The following is a 22,039-nucleotide window of genomic DNA, read 5'->3' as shown; positions in this document are numbered from 1 at the left end:
GCGATTTCTTCCGGAGGCAAAATCACACCACTTGCTCTTTGCAGATTAGCACTTGACTGTTCAATCCGTATTTCTGTGTTTCAGTTCACCAAGCAAAGCCAAGTACTTTGGATCTTCCAGTCACCCTAAATCCTGTCATTATTAACAACAGAAGCACACTGCCATTTTTTGCTTTTGTGGACCATTTTTCTAGCCTGAGGATTTGGGGGCATTTCAGCAAAGTGGAAGAGATTGGAGCAATGTCACTATTTTTGTCCCATTTCCAGGCAGAGTGGCAGAGAGCCAGTTCTCAGAATTTTTCTGAGAAACCAATTGATTCATGCTTGTCTCAAGTCCTAGCATCCTCGTGAGAAGCTGTCAGAGGGCAGCCAAAATAGTACAATTGCTTCACCTTCTGCCAAACACTGAGATAAAAGACCAATCGGTTTCAATCATAAACAAAACCAGGGAACTGTCACAGAGCAAACAGCCTTCCCTGAAATTCAGATTGCACCCAGAATTTCATGAATCAGTTAGCAACTGCTGTAAGTCAGCATGGTTAATCACCTCATCTCTGCATCTTAATGAAACTCTGATGCTTTTCCAGCAGCCTGAAGACCTATGAGTAGGTTTAATCCAAGGCAACACTGCTGATCTTCGCAGCTGGGCTGAGAGTTGTATTGAAGAAACCTCCGCACAAGGTCATCAGCAGGTCTTGCTGCAAGCCAGACTCGAAGACGACCTGTCGCTAATATTACCAACTTTCTACTCACATACCTGGCCAGTGGCAGGAGCCATGCTATCTGCCAAAACTGGAAGGAAAGACAGGAAAATCCATAACAGCACAGCCTGGGTTTCTTTCATTTTTGCAGTCTTAAAAAACAGCTTGTATCAGATAAGGAGAGAAATGAGACTGTAATTTGGACATATTCTTTCTTTAGGTGAACTTCTTCACCTGATCATAATTCAAACCATCCTTAAGACACCAGTATATTGGTTATCTTCACAGGAAAAATTCTACAGAAAAAGTGACAGCTAATTTAGCAGGACACCATTACAACTGCTTACACAGCAGCTCAATTACCTGAGGTCTCAGACAGTCTTTCAGCCACAAAATGTCTGTATAACACTGGTAAACACACATATATTCAATTTACAAGTAAATAAATCAAGAAATACTATCTTGGAAATAAAATATGAGAGGAATAGTTGAGCAAACAATGTACCCCAGCTGGGTTCATTCCTAGTTTCTTGCTACAGAAAGCCTGAACACTTAAAGTTTTTGCTCAAATGAGGGCAAAGCATCCTTATAGCTATCTATCTGTACACACACACAGGAACTCTTTGATAACCACTTTATTTGCCAGGCTAGAAGCAGTAAACAAGAGGAAGAAAACAGAGTGAGATGATGAGATGTTTACAGAATGTATTTCAGGAATGTATTTTACAGAGCTTTCATGCTTTTGTGATGTTACATCGCATACCTGAGGAAAAACATGACTTTGTGTATGTTTTGTGTATGTTTTGGACTGGCTACTCATCATGTCTAAAATTCGCCACTTGAAAGGAAGCCACATCAGTTCAGTAGGACAGGTTTTTGTGTTTTTCTTTTTTTTTTTTTTTCTCCCTCCAGCTGAGATATTCACTGTCTAATTAGTGAGTTGAATCCATTCACTAATGGGTTCAGTGATTTCAAGAACTAGCACAAAAAAGTGCTGGGATTGTACAGATTAGAGTGAAAGCAGAGTGGGGAAACCTGAGCAGTACAGCTGCTTTCAGGAGCAGTTGAATGCTCAGCAGTAACTTAAGCAGAGGAGCTCAATTCATTTTACGCAATTTCAATGCAACCAGAATATCATTGCTATCCTATGCAGCTGATGGTGAAAAATATTCTCTATAGCTGCCTGGCAAAGCCTAAGCTAGACGTGTGATTTCAGCCGTATGAATGCCTGAAAAACATGTGATGGCTTAAGGACCATTTCTGTTGTGAATTTAAATCAATTATAATGTCTGAGACAGTTTTCTTGAGGATCATAACTGAATTCAAATTAAAAGCAACAACCAGGAGACAGAAGGCTAAGCATCTCTGCCTAAGGCAGAAGAACTGATATATTAACTAAAGTATAAGGCAGAACACGTCATACCTCAGGAAATGCATTTTCTTCAAAACGCGTTAAGACTAACAATTTGGCTTGGATATTCACAGCACAGTACACAAAACAAAGTCATTAGAGCACTGCAGTACGCAATAAAACTGGCCTTTAACACTGACAGTAGCAGTATAGAGAGCCAAGGTACCTAGCACCTAAAATAAAAAAATTCTGGGGATGGAATCACAAGGGATTAATCCTGTCAGTTTACGTAATGCAAAAATGTCAGACTAGGTTGCAGGGTTTATTCTAGCATGAGAAAGGACTGTTGATCCTACTTCTTATAATCTATTACCACTGTTCTTCATTTCTCCATCACCTATGTACACAAACTACATGCTACAATGCCACCCTCATACACACCCTGTCCGTCATGGGGAACCCTTCTGCCCACTGAGGCAGAACTGCCTGCAGAACTTCAGGTGAACAGAGTAAGAAAAAGAACTCGGGTATGGATAAAAGTTCTGCTGTAAAGGCAGCTCAAAGCTCCAGCAATCAAAAGAAATCTTTTGATTGTGCAAATTGGGGCTTGACTACATTTTTAATTAACCAAAATATCTATCATAAAACAATTATTTAGTATTTCAGGACAAAACTTACTTGTTCTACTTAAATTAAAACATCAAAGAAAGAATGAACCAGGATCTACTAAATATTATAGAATATTATTAAATTAGAAGAGATGCATTCAAAAGCAATCAATATAAGGCAAAGTGACATCATCCATAGTGAAAACAGCCACAATTTTTACGGTATGTGAACTATTATGTTCATCATTGGCTACCTGAAGAATACATTTCTCTCCCTAGAAAATTCAATAAATAATTGTCCATCCCAGAGGTTTTATGTTTTTCTCTGAAATCCCAGGAGCAGCCATCACCAGTGACATGGTGATAAACTAGTGAAATCCTCCAATACTTCTTCAAAAAGCCCTATTAAAAACTATTGTACTCATTGCCACCGAATGTCATGAATATTAAATTTTAGATGAGCTCAAGAAGTAATTAAACAAAATAATGACAAAAAAAAAAAATCCATTTTGGGTATTAAACAGGATAATACCAGATCTGGCTTAGGAAATCCCTAAAGCAAGAATCGCTGAAGCTTGGGAGATTACAAGGTTCAGCGCTGTCTGCTTGCACTTGGCTCCTTTAACTCCTTTATTCCTCCTTTAACTGATCGCTCTTGGAAATGGGATATTGGGCTGGATAAACCTTGGGACTGACCCTTTAGATATACTTGAATATGAAGAGCTTACAAGAGATAAGCATATCAATATTGTATTTAATATGCAAACAGCCAGATTTGGTTCTTGTGTACATGGTCTAATGAAGTCATGGGAAAATGAGTCTCTGTTGCACCGGGGTAGAGTTCACCACAGCTGAGAATATAAGCACACTTTAGAGATTTAAATGATATCTTCATAGAAGCTTTTTGCTACTACATCCAATTTGTTATGCAAAAAATGTCACCAGCAGAAATCAGTACATGTGGCAGATGACAGTTCTGGGGGGAGGGTGAAGTGTTTTGTTTTTGCTTGCTTGTTATAAAGAAACTAAACACACTTATTTGTTTGTTTGAAAGAAACTAAATAAACTTACTGAAACCAAAACAAATTAGAGCTCTGGACTATAAAAACAATTTGCCTCCCTCCCCAGTGCCAACCAGGTTTGTCTCTTGATGAGATGAAAAATTCCTAATTCTCAGTCTAAGTGTAACAAATGATGCTTGGAGAACACAAGAAGCTTAAACTATATTGGAAATCTATTGTGACCAGTACCATGGGAAACTGTTCAGTTTGTGCTCTGCAGGTTTGATTCCCTCACAAAAAGCTGGAAAAAGAACAATCTATACTGCTTTTTTTTTTTTTTTTTCTCTCCTTACTGCTCTACACTTCAGCTCCTTCGAAGCTTATCTTCCCTATTGTTTACTGCTTTAGTGACCTTGGAGAGAAGAGATAGAGATAATAGAAGCAGAATACTAAAAGGATTAATGGCTTTATTATCCTACTATTGGGAAGCTGATTAAAAGCACATATCCTTTCACAGACTACCCTGGATGTTAACACCCTCAGCTCTCTTCTGACAAAAGGTCATTGGGGGGATATTAAATGGAGCCTTAAATATTGAATCCTCTTCACTTCCAGCACTGGTGTCCTTCTCATGGCAAATATTATAGCGAATTGTCTGTCTTCTAGTCCAGAATTCTTTTTTCTTTCTTACTAAAGCACAACAAGAACAACATGGATTTTCATAAGAAAATGTTACTGGCCTGGTAAAGAGCCAAAGAGCCATGGTGGATGATGGATAGTTGTAGAAGAATCTGCAACTTCTACTTCTGGATTTCAGCGAGATGTCTTGTTTGTGATTATTCCTATGAGCCACTCTACCAAGCCCCAATGAAGAAATGCATGAGTTGGTTCAGTCCCTTCAACATTTATGTGAGGGACAATAAAAAGCTGAAATAACTGTGTGAGAACCTCTCTGCACCTCATACTATCACAATGCCATACCAATGGTGTTTTACAAGGCCTGAATATACGGTCTTCAGTATTTTCCCATTATAACAGCAAGTCACCTTCTAAACGTCTTGTTTTAGATATTGACCAGCTGCTTTGGCATGGGATAGGTTCTCCTGCTGTCTCCTCTCTATCATGTGGACCTGGCAGTGGTTAAACCTTGATTACACTCAATGTAAAACAGATTCTCCCTAACCCAGAAGGACGTCAGACACCAAAAACATGCTCCCAGTCTCCCCACCCTCTAAGAAGTGCCAATTGCAGAACCAGTGTGTGTAAGAATACATTATGGTGGTCATCCCCCAAAGCACCCAACAATCTCATTGTGTTGTCACACGCCTCCTGGAATACAGTATTTATTATTTAATGCCTGCTCTAGGTAGTAATTCACATGTCAGAACACCAGGGCAATATGGTGTTTATGTGAGGATAAGAGCAGATTGAGAAATGGACACAAATAACTCACAGCAGCTGAAGCCATTTTCTCTCATCATTTCTACCTCTGCTCTTAATACATCACTGCTTTTGTAGGAGAATCCCCCACAAGGTTACAGAGCACCATGAGTCAGTGTCACCTCTTGAAATAAAACCAAGGTAAAGGTCAGCTGTTTTCTTACCGTTATTGCCCCAGACAACCAAAAGAGTCCTGCCTGCTAGGTCATTATGCAACAGAGATAAACCATCCTTCTGCAATCTTTTGTGGGTGTCAGGAGAAGCTAAGAATAAACCAGGAAAAGCCTCCTGAAAGGTCTGCTAAGAAGTAAGCTGAAAATGTTGCTACTAAAAAAAAACATCCTCAAGACACAGTGTGAATACCCTCGCTTAAAACATACCCTTATGCAACCTATACTAGATGACTGCAGATCATAATCACATCTTGCAGTTAAAATTACTGATTAACCTATCCACGAAGAGTTGAAGTAAGCAGAAGGAAGTAGATGTTAGTAACAACAGTTACAACTTTGTTCATATAGGATGTGCTGGATTTGCTAAGCTTAAGAAAATAGGTAGGTTCCCACTCCTGCTCATTACACAAAGTTATGGAGTGAATTGCAGCATTTTAAATCCTACTTAACCACAAGCTGGATAAATTAGGTATTTCTTTATTAATGGATTGTCTCAAAGGAGCTACAAAACTATGCAGGCATATCCAACAGAGAAAGCAGGTCAACATTAGCCCCCAGTCAGAAGGAGAGCTGGTCAATAAAAAGAAAGAACCAATTAGGACATAACTAGGCACTCCTAGTCAGGATGATAATGGGGAAAAAAAGGAGAGAAAGAACAAGATTGTCTGAGGATGATCAGTCTCCCCAGCAGAGGATGGGGCAAATCTTACACTGTTGTGGATGAGATGTGATTTCTGTGATTGCAAACTAATAAGGCATACTATGAACGGACTTTGGAAATAATAAAAATAAATTATGAAAAAAACTTTTCTGTGGCATCTTTAAGCTTCTCGTTTCCCTTGTTAACAAGATCTAGAAATTTCATTGTAAGAGAAGGCTTCTCTCTGTAAATTTACAAAACTTAGTAGTTTGGTCCCACTAACTTTGAGCACAATGGAAGTGCAGTGATACAAAAGTGGAGAGAAAAAGTTTAGAAGCAAGACCAGTAAAGAAAGAGTCATACCAAAATAAAACTTGACCTTCACTCATCTTGTTTTATCTGAGTTTTTTGTAGATGGAAAGATGATGTCTAGAGAACTGAAAATAAGAGGTTGATCACACAAAAAAATGATTTTCTGATCATTACTTTGCAATGCCTTTCAAAAGAAAATTTATCACATCATCTAACGTACATGCTCTTCCTAATGCAAGGTCAATAATGGTAACTGTACCTTTTTAATTCTCCCCCTCTCACCTCAAAACTGAGTTTACTGGACGTACTGAAATGTCAAGTACCATCTAGAATCACAGAAGGCAAATTTAGATGAAATTGTCTCTTCTGGAAACCACCAGATATTGGTTTCTTGTGATATTACAAAAAGACCATAGAAGAGGCTTTTTATTAACTGCAGCAGTAAAGATTTTCAATTAAATTTATATCCAGGGAAAAAAATCAATCAAACAAACAAACATTTGCATAGCATAAGAAGCAACGGTCTTTGTAATGGAGAAGAAAGACTCCTCCTCTTCTCTTTTCTTTTCTTTTTTTTTTTTTTAAGGAAATAAAGCTCTAAAAACACTGAGCACATTAGTAATCTGAAACCCCTCAATGATCCGTTTCATTGGACATCTTTACAGTTAAATACTGAGATGAAACCAAGGAAGGGTGCAAACCTAAATTCAAGATGCTGTTCTTCAGTGCTTGCTTCCAGATGCTAGCGTTCATGCCACAAAATAAATAAATAAATAAAATAAAAAATATTTAGCTCATCCACTTTCAAAGTGGACAAGCAACAGTTATTCCACAGTTCATAAACTCTTCAAAAGACTAGAGAGAGAATTACCCATCCATACTGCTGAGCACAGAAACAAATCCAAGGAGAGTAATAGGGTCTGACTGTGTCTTTCAGGCTTCATTTGTTGAGCTGGGTACATGTCAGAAGGACATGATTCTCTGGCAATATGCTAATTATACCTACGATCAGCTCCAGCAAACCTGGACAATGCTCAGATTCCCTGAAGACTAGAACTAGACGTTTTGTGATCTGAAGGCAGGGCCTGTACTTTGTTCTACTCCACCCCTTTTACACAACCACTTCTACATACCTAGTGATAACAAAGAAACTGGCAAAGCTGCAGACATTATACAGAGGAAAAGGGAAAGGGATTACTATTTCCAGTTTGCTTCTGTTCTCTAGAAACACTGGTTTCCTACCACCACTTTGGCAGAACACATCAAACTACATACAGCAAAGTAACTAATGATGGCTCACCAATGTGCATAGCCTGAGAACAGGATAGGAACAGAGATGGGACTTCTGATCAATATGACAAGCATCAGAAATGTTTTTTTTAGATAGTCAGATTAGCAATAAATATCATCCTTGTTTGTTTGTTTGTTTGTTTTTTTCACCCTTGCTCTAATCTGTACTATTGTCTGGAATAGGAAGCTCCAAAAGAAGTGTTTATTATTTCCCAACCCGTTTAGTAAATGACTTGCAGACGAGCTAAAAGTTTTTAGAATAAGTTCACTGGAGCTGAAAGATTTATTGAATTCAAGAAATTTAACACCCTCCCCCCAAGTTTCATCCTACTTTTGTATTTGAATCCATAAACGGTTCCTGATAGAATAACACATTGATTAATTCATCAAACAAAATTCTCCCTGACACTGGTAGCAGCAAGGCAGCAGCTGTTTCTAAGAGCAATTATACATCAAGAGGAAAAGCTGACAAATTTAACGTTAACACTGAGCTACCTGATCGGGTTATCTTTTTCAGTAACAAGAAATGTAGAGTCAGCAGGAATTCTTCTACCCAAAGCACACAGAAGAAAAGGAACCTCTGCCTTCCAATTCATTATTTAATATACTTGATGCAACCCTTATGTTCACAATCTGTAGCTACACTGAGAAACATAAGTGATCCAAAACCTCTAAGGACCTTAATCGTTACGGAACATGCAGGAAGAACTTGTTGACAACAGCAGCAGTAATTTAAATCTGCTGGCACTTTCAGAGACAAATAGATATGTATAAAATCCAGCTGGAGGTAGTTTCTCTTCCTCTTGGTCTTTGAACACTGATGTCAGGACATCCTATAGCCTACACCCAGTGGGTGACTAGCAGGGCAGTTGATAAATCCTGTAGATAAATCATCACATGGCCCCCCCTTACCTATCAGTGCTGGAATAAGGCAAGCAACTGTCTAGGTGGGAGGGCAGAGACATTAAATACAAGGCCTTTGATAAGGAGGGTATGGCACTTTTTTTTTTTTTTTTAATGACAAGTCACTGTGCTTAAGGGTCAGATAGTGGGTGGGAGAAGATAATTATTCAAGATACCTCAAGATGAGATGCTCATGCTTCGAAGTTCAACACAGAGGGAAAGCACACAAGTATGTCGTGAGGGGCTTTTTCTCTCCTGAGAAAACACAAAGCTCTTCTACTGAAGTCTAGAAGAGACTGCTAGAGAGAAATGCTGCCCCTGAAACAACCTGCATGGTTCTTCACAACCCTTTTTCTCAAATGCATTTTTACTGCTAGACAGCGGCTCTGTAACCAAATGCAAAAATGGTGGGTTTTTCACGGATATATTTACTCTCTTAAAAATTACAAATCTTCACTACCAAATTACCAGAATCAATAATGGGTCAGTGCTAAAGCTTTTGTTTGTTTTTATTTCTTTGCCAGGAAATTATTTTCTCATGAATTTTCAGATAAATTCTAACAGATAATTCCTAACCCTGCCAGGATAGGAAAACCAAACATTTTTCTTCAGCAGAACCTGCTTATCAAGCCTCCACATCCTCTTTAATGTTGCTTCTGAAATATGCCTCTTTTTTTTTTTTTTTTAAATGTTCTGTGGTGAACTAGTCCAAATACCAGGAATCTCTCAAATAACAATATAAGTATCTGCCTTTTGAAACACTCACCACTAACCTCTGCTGCCAATGCCAGCACATTCATCACTGATCCTTGCCCTACCTGTTCCTGAGAAATCTTTCTGAAAGTAAATGCTGGCCATTTGGATCTGCTGCTCCCCAGGAGCAGCATCAAGGAAACACTGACATCTCTACAGAATCAAGGAAACATTGACAAAACTAACAGTCATGCAGAGCACTAGGGTAGAAAAACATCCACCTCTTCCTGCATCCGAAGATGTGCCACAGGACTCTAAGCCTTCTGTCATCAGCAAGATAAAACCATTAAAAATCAAGTGGTTTAAAGACTATGAAAAGAGGAAAAAAACACCTTTGCCATATTTTTTTGATTAAGTTTTACAGGAGCTTTTATGAAGTTAGTAAAAATCCTCTAGATGAACATCTAGGGCTCATCAATTTGAAGTGATTTTCTTTCTGCTCCCTCCTCACTAATATTGCTCAAAAAAACAATGCTGAAAATTATCACCAGCAAAATAATCCAGCCTGTGAAAGGCACCCAAAGGGCTTCTATGCCTGCAAGTAACATCGTGGCTCCTCAAGGCACACCACTTTTCCATTTTTTTGTTTTGTTTTTCCATGTTTTTTATTTAAATAGGCAGTAACCTTTATCACATGAAAACAAGATGGCAAAATTTTGGATTTCATAGGTGTGCTGGGCCTGGACTGCTTGGCTGTGAATTTCAGGAAAAAGTTGTGCCTTCAGATTCCTCAAGTTTGAAATGGCACTTGTCCCCCTGCTTTCAGCTTTGTTCCATGTCATCTTTTCCAGGTAGCAACGTGTAAGAACCAAGCCAGATAAGAAAACCCTTGCAGAAGTTTTCCCTGAAAAACACGTAAGCCGTGCCGGGCAGTAGTAAGGAACTCACCAACACAGCTACAGGAACATGATCTTTACCCTATATATGCTCTCAATATACTGAAAGCAACTGATAATCAAAACGAAAGTGAGGCTATAAACACAGGCCAAGCCTTTTGCATTAACATTGCAATTGTAGACCAGCCTAACCCTCACTTTGCTTTTCTCCTGTACTTCAGCTGCAGGCTGAGCAGCACACAGAGGCACTGATCCACTGATACTTGAAGAGAGAGCAAGAAGCTGCTGTGTTTGGGTGAGATCGCCCAGAATCAGAATAACAGGAAGGCACAGTAGGAGACCAGTGCCATCTCAGCAACTGTGCATTCCCAGATACCTGCAACCCCCCCATGTGCTGCAGAAAGGTTTGCAGGCACAGGGATGCAGGCAAACAGACACTTATCTTGCACCTTATTCCACCTTGTATGAGGGATATGAGACCTTGGTCTTCTCTTCCTCCAGAGAGATGATATACAGAACTGGGAAGGCAACATATAATGCCCTGCTAGCAACACTGCAGCAGCATCTTTCTCACTTCCAAGTGTTTTTAGCTGCACCAGTCTGCAGGGAAACACTCAGAAAATAAAAAGAAAACTTCTCTGCTTAATGGCCAGTCATGCAACATCAATACTAAGTTACAAAGAATTTCTGACACAGCACCAGAGAGAAGGATGTGAAAACAGCTCAGTCCTCTAGTAGTTGGGAGAAAGAAATGCTGGCAATAATGGAAAGGCATCATCAGTGTTATTGTGATAAAATGTTTGCAATTACTAACTACACTGGCAATTTTTCCAAATGGGTTGGCTTAGAGACAGGTCTCTTGCGCTGATTACTAAATTATTTTCTTTACAAAGGTCTAAGTGCCTCTGTTTTCCAAAAGAATAGCCTGGAGCCACTTGGTTCAGAGCATTAGTCCCCTGAGATTCACCTTGGACTGTAAAGACATGAGATAAATGAACAGTAAACTCTCTTTTGGATGAACCCAGCACTGGTTTGGCTGAAGAGAACACTTTAGGTAGAGTACATATGAATTTAAAATAAGAGAATGACAAGAACTGGAACTAGTTAAAATACAAGAAGTCAGAATAAATATTTGCTAACAAAGCATTTTAAACCAAGTAAACCTTCCCAATGACTCTTGGAATCACCTCATCTGGAGGAGCTGCCTGGACACCACACAAGCAGATTAGGGGCAGCGGGCTGGAGATGGCATTTTCCAAAAACAACCAACACAGTCAGACAGCCACCACAGATCCAGAGGAGCAGTTTTTGTTATCTGAGCATACAGTAATACATTTGCCCAGCATTTAGTGCCAAACACATACTTTTTTTTCTTGAAAGACAGCACCTGTGCTCAGGGAAGGATGCTTGTTGCTGCTGGCTATGCATCTGGTGTATGGTTACAAGGTGACATGAGGCCAGGGCGTCAGGGAGCAAGTGTCTCACTCTCATGCAGTACAACCTAGACACAGGTTCCCATCAGTCTTTGTTCATGTAAAAGCAGCAACACAGTCCTGAGAAAACTGTAAAGTTCAGCCTCTCTTGTAGCTGATCCAAAGAGGATTTGGGGCCCTTGTAAGGTCATGAGCAATCAAAATTTCCTCTGTATGTAACACAAGGTCTTGCTAGCATGTCTTTAGTGGGCTCTCTTCGAAGTGTTCTGCACAAGCAGATGGCGTGGGCCTGGACCAGGGAGGAGATTCAAATATGCCTGGAAGATCTTTAGTGGGGAAGGATGAAGGGGCTGTGGGGGGGAATGAAGAACTATGTTCACACTTTAAATCTGTGGCTTCCACATAGTAAATTTCAAACACCGCCATTAAATTAGTCCATTAGATAAACTCCTGTTAACTGGATGACTTGGTCAGCTGTGGTTTACTCAGAATTCATTGTGGTTTTAGTGTTTTATGATCAAGCGTAGTTATGGGTAATTTGAACCTCACCACACTAAGCAAAAATTGCCAACAATTAACAGCTTCAAATAAAAGCAGCTTTCATCACAGAAACACCACTGAGAGTCCACAGCATTCTACACTCTACTTTACTTGTTTATTTAGACTGTTTTACAAATAAATTTCTTCCTTCAGTTAAAGTAACGCAAGCTCACGCTCATGTGAATTGCTCCTCTACAAACACAACAAACCATCTCTAGCCACTAAGTTTTAACCCGTCACAAAAGTTTTCAACATTCAGACTCCTAAGCATTAACTTTGGTAATTAAAGTAGCATATGTGACAAATCAGCTGAAGGAAATATAACAGCATATTTCAATGTAGTGAGAAGAATTTCTACCTTTTTCAGTCACCAGTGGACTATTGAAGCCAGTACAGCATGACATATGATGCTGCAGCACCCACCCCTGGGCTAGAGAAGTAAATAATCTGAGTCACCTATAAACAGAAACAAATTCAAAAGGTCATAAAAAGCTACTAAACCCCATGAAATTAAATAAATACATTAATCAATTAAAAATTCTATAAAACAGCAGAGTTGAATTTTGCTGCAGTAGTATCAGAAGGCTTTGGAAATTGCTCTTCAGTAATCCAGTAGAAACTTGGCATGTTTCCACCTCTGCTTATTCTCTCTGACGATTTTTACATGATCAGATACCATTCTGAAATATCAGAAAGAAATGCAAAATGGGATGGTGGGATTCAAGAAAATTAAACGCTTGTATCTAGCTTTCATCCTGTGCTTCTCATTCATGAATCTCCAGATAACTTATGCAAGACAGTGAATAGTTTCCTTTTGAAAGTATGAATTGTAGCCATGACCCACTACATGCATCACAGAAGACAGCATGTCTGGAAGGGGGAATTCAGTCCAGTCCAGTCCAGTCTGGAAGCCCAGGCCAGGGAGAGCATGATGGTTTGAGAAACTCAACAGCTCTTGCCCCAAAACTGCAAGCAAGGTTTAAGAAAATAAAGCAACAAAACTCAACAGTGCATCCTAAGCACTCATGCAGACCTTAGAGCCTCAAAACAGCACCAGACAAGGATCATGCTTCTAGAAGCTGTATAGGCATTAAAGAAATTAGACAATGTGTTCTTGCATAAGAGGATCCTACGATAGAACAGCCACTGCATGTTCTTGGCTTTGCATCACTGTCTGCTTTTAAGTACCACAACACCTCTGTCTTTGAAAAGCCCTTTTTTCAACAAAAGAAACTAAATTGGCATCTCCCTTCTAATTCTAAAAACGCAATGTAATTTGTACTGTGTGGAGATTAAAAATCCCACCAAAAGATTTTGCTGTGCTGCTGATTTGAGGCTGAAGGCACTCACCTGGATTACCATCTCAGCGTGTGATAACTATCAAAATCAGCCTATGAAAAGAAAAGGGATTAAAAAAGATGTTTCAGGTCTAAGACAAGTAACAAGCATCCAGCCTTAAGCATCAGCATCTCGCAATGCTGCCTCTTATAACTTTTATAAAATGACCTTTCAGGAATGCACTTTTTAAAGTGACTAGTCTTGCTGGTGACACATAGCTAGGGGAAATGGAGAATTTACAGTGATTAGAACAGATCAGATTTATGGACTAATGAGACAGATAATGCAGTGAAGCAAGGAATGAAATGTAATGAGGCCAAGAAAAAATTAAACACATGCTATATTCCAGCTTGAACAGCAGCATACAATATACAGGAAATACACTCTTTAAGAATCACATGATGCATAGTAGCATTACCATGGAAAACCAGAAAATATCTTGCAGATCTTAAAAACTTTTTAATACAAAGTAAAAAACAATGGAAGGCAGTAAGGCAAGTTAGGATGCACTATTGAATAACCTGCATGAAATAAACATGTACAATCCCAGGAGCTCTTGGTGTCCTGTTGGAAAATGCAAGATACTTCCAAACAGATTTTTGGAATGTTCAAACCTATCCCTGAAAGCTTTCATAGGTATCAGGTTATTCAGACAGTAGTAACATTCTTGCAAAAAGAAATCTACAGTTACATGAAATAGTCCTACAGCCTGCAGGATCTCATCTCCTTCAGGTGTATGAAAGATAAATGCAACAGGGAAAGTGTCTCCCAAAATGAAAAGGTGTAGCAAGGAATAAAACTGTCTTTGAAAGAAACAGGAGTGACAAGCCAAGAATTTGAACCTGTCCCTGAAGAAGCCTTGGCAGTCTATTAGTCATGGCTGAACCGTATTGGAAAAAATGCTGTCTCAAAGGTATTTTTTCATCTCTCTTTGGTTCTCTGTATTTTTTCCATGGTTGTATTCAGAATAATGGGAAGAATGGCAACTCTTATACAGCAAGAGAATAAAAGATTTTAAAATATTATTAGAAGTAACAGAATTTTTCCAAACTATCCCTTTTACTCAAGAACACCTGTTTTAAAAAGCCCTTTGTACATACAGCTTTATAAAATATTTCCTCAGAAACAGGGACTGATTAGCTGTATTCCTGACTAGTTTCTTAATTGGGCTCCAAAGTAAAATTATCATTTGGATGCTAGCAGTTTTGCTCTTCAGCATATAATCTATTTTGAAAGCTTAAACAAATTCTATAAATATTTAAATTAAATATAATCTGCATTTACTTAGTGATTTTAATTAAGTTGCTGTTATCCTGCAATGTGTAAATGTTTAAAGCCAGTGCAGTACTGGAATAATGTCAGGACACTGAAGATTCTGTACCATTATTAATACATTTTCCTATGCTTTGTAGGTGGAGTTTAGTGCTATAGTTGAGCTGCTACACAACTACTCAGAATAGTCTTTAAAAAAAAATATTGAAAAATTAACTAAATTTGAAATTGCTGTGACTCAGATGTAGAACAGGATTCACGTAAACAGGATTTAATTCATGTTTCTTTTTGTTGTTGTTTTTATTTCTACTTTAAGCCCAGTTTCTCCAGACCTCCCTTCCAGATAAAACTCTGAGTCTACGACTTTGAGCCCATAGGATTTTTTCTGGGTCTGAGGAAGGATCTTCACAGATATTTATACTACTTTCGGAAGAAAAGCTACCTGTGCCAACCTCACAGTATTCTTTTAGAACAATTGAGTTACAATCCTGTTTAATTTAAATATGTACTCTTTGCATGAGGGTACAACATCTGAATCCTACATGGTAAGTAAACCAAGAAGACCAACAGTGCACGTCCCCAGCATGCCGAGCCCACAACAAAGTTTTCTGCTTCAGTGCATCCTCCTCAGCGATGGGTTTGCCACATAGCAGCCTCTGATAATGTTTCTTCCTCCACAGGAAGGAACTGCTTTATATCTGGCATTTTCAACCCTCCCACAACACATCCAGAAACAAGTTTTCCCAGCACAATCATGCCTGGAAAGGAACAAAAATACAGAAGAGATGCAGGACATTGGATAGCGACAAACTAGAGGCCTAAAGCCAAGAACTGAGAATAAAAACATCAGATATTTAATTAGAAAACCAGCTATTAAAGTAGATTGCAGTTGTTTAATAATAGTTTGTCAGTGAACTAATGTAATTAACTGTTGGACAGAACTGGGGACAATATAATGATTGCAGATCTTGGAAAGAAGTAACTGGAGAAGAGTAAGCTGCGAAGGTTATACATCCAAGATTCAACTGCAAGTCATTTTTGCTCTAATCCCATAAACAAAATAATTTTTCAATTTATCCTCATCTTTGAAAGTATGACTGTGTCGTCTGCAGTTGCATTTTGACCACAACACAGACACTGGAGCACCCTGAAAAACTTTTTCTCTGTGTGGATCTGTTCGTTGGCTTCAGGGAGAGTGCCAGAGGCAGGGGACAAACTTTGTCTGCCCCTTTCTCCAGAACTGTTTACATAGAAAAGCGGGAACCAACAAACCAACAACTTTAACTTTTAAAATTATTGTTCTTTTTTCCCACCTCTGTTCATATCATTAGTCTCCAATCTGCCTGCACAGGTCTCTCTGATGAATGCAATTTGTCACCATTATAGGAATGGAGAAAAACAAATAGATCCCAAAAAAAGCAGAAGGAAGGAATATTTAAACCCTGTTTCAATAGTTCAGGATGTTACTAACGAAAGTGAAGGGCAATTATTATTTTACAGAAAATGACATTCAGCCATTCCCTTGCATGGCTTCTTGGCATGTAAGATGATAGTGGGCTGTATATAAACTGTATCTCCAGAGCATCTACTTCATAAAAAATAGCATGCTCAGCGATCTTAAAAACAAACAAACAGCAACAACAACAAAATACAAAAATTCAGCCCAACAGATCTAATCCCACACACATGTTCAGAAGAGGTCAAAAGATTAACTCTCGTTTTGGTCTAACATGGCTATCATGAAAAAGAGCACAATTTTAACACAGAGCAGCATTTTGTTCCATGAACACCAAACAACTCAGAGCAGCACAGAGCAAGAGGACATTTTCAACTTGCCATCCATCTAACTTCTATCTGTTATGCTGTTTCAATTGGCGAAATCTGAAATCCCAAAGTATGAACACATAGCTGTTTCCTCATTAAAAAGTCAGCATGGGCAATTTGGGATATGTAGATTTTATAGAACACTCTTAGGATATAAAATAGGAAAAAAAAAAAAAAAAAAAAAAAAAGGCAGAGAAAAGAGTAAACAAGTAAGCTTTTTTTCACAGCCAGAAAAAAACAGGCGCTAATGTTCTCCAGCACACTTAAATTTCCATCCCATGGAAGTTAGCACTGCTCTGAAATTAAACTGGGTGGCACACAAACTGAATCTGATATAGGGTGCAGTAAACACAGTAAACCCACAGCAGTTCTGCACATCTTTCAGCTTTACCCTCTGTCATTTCCCTTTTTACTACTGTCCTTTGTACAGAGAATGAGACAGTTGCAAGCACCACTATTAACTCTGTCCCTAGGACACTCCTCCTCTGACATTGTCTTCAATTAGCATTCCCATTTGTAATCCAATATATCACTTGTAATAACTTTAGTGCAGTCAACTGCTTCCTCCTCAAATGACAGGAAGGTTAATGAGGCTTTCTGTTACTATTACTATATGCTTTGCAGAAAAAAAGGGAATGGATTTCTTAAATAAAAAGAGACAGCATTCCTTTTTTGAACCATCTCGTTACTCTGTGCAACACAGACAGAAATTTAACAATTCCAGCTCCCAACTGACTTTCCTCTGGACCCAGAAGCCCACACAGGATGAGTGCTGTTCACTGGCTGGTTGGTAACACTCTCTTAGGAAGTGGCAATGCAGGGACCTTCCCAAACTCAGCCCCTGGTTATTAGCTTACTTAGGGGCTGGCAGCAATGCTGTTGAGTACCAGCTAACATTTGACAAGAAAAATCCTCCACTTGTTGGTTTGTCTGCAGGGGGGCTTTCAGAGACCAGAATCCAATGCCACTTATGACGTGGCTATGGGTGCAGTCAGACATGACTGAGGAGGCCAGATAACAGCAAGCAGTATGTGCTTTGTCATAACCCATTTGATCGTGTAGAGAGAAAGGCGTTCTCTATTTCATTTGCTGTGACACCTTAATTATTCAGGAAAAATCCTGTCTCCTCCATGGTTTTTTTTTTTTGTTTGTTTGTTTTTTTCCTATATTACACACATGCAGTTAATTAGGCACTCTAAACAAACTTGCTTTACAAAAACAGAGTAGCTTGACTTTGAGGACATCCCTCCTCCACTGACTAAGTACAAGTGGGCTACTCAGATACCAGCTTAGGAGTTCCTTCTCCACTTCTGATGCACAAGTGTGGCCTACGGAGAAGTGGCTCAAGTGTCTTTAGACTAGGTCCTTTTCTGTAACAGAGGAACAAATCCTTTGAAAGGAGAGAGTCAAATCCACTGGTGACAAAGCTCGTTGCATCAGTACACACCCGAGGCTGATTTTCCATGCTAAACCCAATTTGGGTATTTCAAGCAGAGAAAAAGTTAGAGAGAATAATATGTAAAGTGGAAGCATGAGGTATTTAGAAGTTTGACCTGGTTATAGCCAAAACATTTTAATTCAAGTAACTGAAATTAATCTTGTATAAACTTTTCTGTTTTTCCCCAAAGAAAAATATTGATTGTGATTGTTTGGTAACAGCTACAACCAATTGCACCATTACAATAACTTGGATTTTATTCTTATGCTAATAGCACGTCATGTTTAGCAGCTCTACCTTTTCCTAATTTTTACAATTCCTATTTACTAAATTATTAATCTTGTCTGCAATTTGATCCAAACTGTTTTTGGATAGAAGCGGACAATACAGAAAAATATTTTAGTAGGTGCACCAGCTACAAAAGAAATCATTCAAACATGACTTGCATTTAAATGAGAGTCATCGTGTGAAGCAAATTATCTCTGTAATTAGTTACTTGAGCCAATTGTTGCTAATTATAAGACCAAAGAGCTAAGAGAGACCTCAACTAACCTACACCTTCTCCTAAGAAGCAATTAATGGTAACTGTCCTTCTGAACTATAACTGCTTGCAATTAAGCACAGTTTTATGCTTTCAGCAAGAGACTTTCCCAGGCTGTAGTTTTCTTTATATGTTAACAGGAAACATCTAATATTAGTTTTAATGTAAATTTAAGATATTATAATGGGTTTAAATCTTAATATAGATACAATGAGATGTCATTATAATTCTGAAGTGGTTTATTTAAAATATTCTGACTTCAAATAGAAATACTAGATTTAAGTTTAAAAGACAAAACAACGACAAACAAAAAATAGGACTACCACCACCCTTCACAACCCCTGGTTACAGAACTGATGTGAAGGATATTACCAAGAAGAATGAGTACAGGGTGGATCTGAAAGCTTAATCCTTAATGGTGGCAAAGCAGATGGGGCAGGAAATGTAGCCCGGCACCCCCACACTGATTCACAAGAGCAAAAGGGTCATATCCAAAATAGAAGAGTGTGTCTGGGCTAAGCAGGATATTGGGCACATCTCAGCTCAACAAGCTCAAACACACCTTCCTTCAGCCTCCGTTTTTCACTGGATCCTGCTGACCTGTTTGTCAAAGTGGGAAAATTCATGCTACTTGCCCCACTGATTTTTTCATGCTGGTTTTTCTCAGCATCATGAACATGATGGGTCTCAGGAGGATTTACATGTTCAGCAAGGCTCATCCCCATGCACCAGGATGCCATCCCTTCTAGCCAACAGTGAAGCACAGCATACAAGCAGACCCAGAGAAGCACAGGAGAGAGATTCTCATGGCCACATTAAGCAAAGCACTCCCCTAGTCTGAAAGTGCGAGCCATCCCACAGAGCTGCCTGGGGATTCACTGACATGCCTAGATGAACCCAAGCCCTGGGGCAAGGATGCTTTGTGTGCTCAGCACCCTTCTGCCACAGCGGTGGTGCAGGCAGCTGTAGTCCTGCAAGGTCTGGCTTCAGCTTCAGGCTTTGGTTCAAAAAGGAATTAATTCAGGGAAGCCCTCTTGACTTGAGGATCTCTTAAACCAAGCATAAATCAGTATCACCTTTTCTTGGTGCCAGGCTTTATACTTACTTAGCATTAGCATGAATGACTGCCAAAAGGAAACAGAGGAACTCAGGTCCATTAGCTGTACTTTATTTTTTCATGATCTTCCCAGAAGTCATTGCCCACAGCATTCTGATGCATCAGTGCAGTCCTCATCCAAGTCACTGAAAACCCTCAATGCAGCCCTGGCATATCTGCAGCTTTTAATCCTGGGTGACAGCAGCACAGGCTGCAAAAGGAGAGCTGAATCTATGAATAGTATTATTGGGATGAACAAATTTCATGTTGGTTTGCTCATTCTTCAGTATCACAGAAGAATACACGCTGTCCAAGCTGCAGACATCATATAATGTGGAGTCTAATATATGCAAAGTGAAGGAAGTGGCTTTTCTATCAGCAGGAAACATTCTGGCCAAGTTCAAGGATGAAGTAATGCAGAGAAGAAACACCAACTGCTTAGGAGTGAGCAAGCATACTTATGCCAAGAGTACATAGTCAAAATTCTAATTCTGTCACTGTCTAAAGTACCTCTAAGTTACTGAGCCATTTCTACTAAAATAGGTGAGTTTATTTCTGTCCCCTCAGGTAGGGCTCACCAAAATAATTGGCAGAGTGCTTACAAATGTGTGAAGAAGCACACACTAGGGCCCCACTTAAAGCCACTGCCTTCACAAAATGCTTATTTAATGTTCAAAGATAGACTCTGTTCTTTCTAGAAAAACTATGAGGCTACATTTTGCACTGTTAGCTTTAAGATCAAGTATAAAAAAGACTTGTCTCCTATCACAGTTCTACTGTATAACAAAACTTCCAGAGGGGCTTCAAAATATAACTTGCTGAGCCTCAATTCTTTATCTGTAAAATAGCAATGCTCCTACCCTACTTAAGAGAGAAAAGTGTAGTTTATTTAATTTAGTTACTACAGCCTTTCAAGACAGTCTCGGAGAAAATTCTGTGGAAACGGTTAGCAGTAACAACAAATAATATTTGAGCCACTCACCTAGGTTTTAGTTTTTGTTTGTTTTTTAGATGTTAAGGATTTTCTGTGGATTTTTGCATGTATTCAAACTTTTTTTTTTTTCCAAATTAGAACATAATTTTCATAATTGCATCTGTGAAATATATCTCTTATAAGTGCTTTCCCCTCTAATGTGAGTTTCCAAAGGGATTTACATTTAAAATTATGAAGCCTTAAAGCTGGAGTTTCCTCTGCTAGGTCACTGTCAGTGAATAATATTTAAAACTCTTGGAAATATACCACTTCTTGTGGAGCAGCTGAAATTCTACAGTTCCTAATGCCCCCATGTCACAAGGTTAAGAACTGAGCAGCTGCAGCTTCCAACAAAGATTTGAACATCACCAGTTTGGGAGTTAAAAGTCTCCTGAAGCCAGTACTGCCAAGACCCCACCAAAATGTGACATTACCTTCCATATGATTTCCTCAATATAAAATTCTGCTGTCTGTATTCTAAGAGTCCAGAAACCCTTTTATATCTATTGCATGTAATTGTGATAAATATAATAATAGTTAAAAAAAATACAGAAATCGTTTACACTTTCTAAACATTTTCTAACAGATAATTTTGCAGGCACAGAGCATCTGCTGTGCAGCATGGGGCTTCCCAAATGCAGTGTTTGAACAGTCAGAATCCAGCCCTCCAAAGAGCCACTACACAAGTCCCAACACTTACATTCAGTTAAAATGCAATGTCTAAACAAGAATTTTGCACAATTTCATGAAATGCTACACAATGTCGTACAGATAAAGCTGCACTGAAGACAAAAGGGAGCCAGGGAAAGGACAGCCTTTGGGGGAAAGTACTAACGCTATACAAAGTCTAGCATAACAAACTCTGCATGTTTGGCAGATTTATTGGTACAAAAAAGACAAGAGCAGTGCTTGCATTTTAGGTAAGAAGCTACTAATGTTGTAAATGTCCACATCACCATGAGTCTCACAAAACTCATATTCTGTAATCAAACAGTCCAGTGGAAATTTGAATTTTTGTAGTATCAGGAACAGAGAGGAGGGGGTTATTTCCCATGGCTGAGAACCAACAGCTGAAAATAATTGGAATTTAAAATGAATAAGACATTCAAAAGGAGTTAAAAGAACCACTAAACGTCCTCGACATAAAGGTGCTTAGTCATGGTTTTGCATGTATGCCAACACTGCACTACACAGAAAAAATATGAGCCCTTAAAAAAATAAATCCTTTATAACCGTTCTCAAAATAAGCTCTACTTCAAATCACTTGCTTAAATTCCCCACTATGGATAATTAAGAATCATATCCAATGGTACAGTGCATTATGGTGAAGCTGATCCTACCTAATGACTGCTCAGAGTCCCCAATGGGCATCAATCATTATACAAGCAGATGAATTAAACATTATTTATTTACATAATGTATTTAAAATATGTATTTACTTGTATGTGATGGAATTCTTATTGTTTTGTTTGGGAGATAAAAGGAACAGGATGCCTAGTGTTAAAATGAATTTTCTAATTGGATTTTAATGAACCCTGTTACACCTCCTGATGCAGCTTTTTCACTTTGAAGATCAG

At 38.8% G+C, this 22,039-nt stretch overlaps 1 protein-coding gene across 27 annotated transcripts in view; it reads right to left on the bottom strand.

Moving 5' to 3' along the window:
* HTR2C (5-hydroxytryptamine receptor 2C) overlaps window positions 1–22,039 on the bottom strand; it is a 286,890-nt gene that overhangs the window by 69,331 nt on the left and 195,520 nt on the right. For 3 of the 27 annotated variants that reach the window (XM_068696852.1, XM_068696861.1, XM_068696866.1), the window contains one exon: window positions 12,339–12,660. The exons of 19 other annotated variants lie outside the window; for them this stretch is intronic. The gene's annotated coding sequence lies outside the window, so the exon portion shown is untranslated. 5 more of the 27 variants (XM_068696853.1, XM_068696865.1, XM_068696869.1 and 2 more) reach the window with 4 other exon arrangements.

This window comes from Anas acuta, chromosome 13 (assembly GCF_963932015.1).
Source record: "Anas acuta chromosome 13, bAnaAcu1.1, whole genome shotgun sequence".
Lineage (NCBI taxonomy): Eukaryota > Metazoa > Chordata > Aves > Anseriformes > Anatidae > Anas > Anas acuta.
The sequence above is the reverse complement of the archived record's forward strand: the minus strand, read 5'-3'. Positions and strand labels throughout refer to the sequence as shown.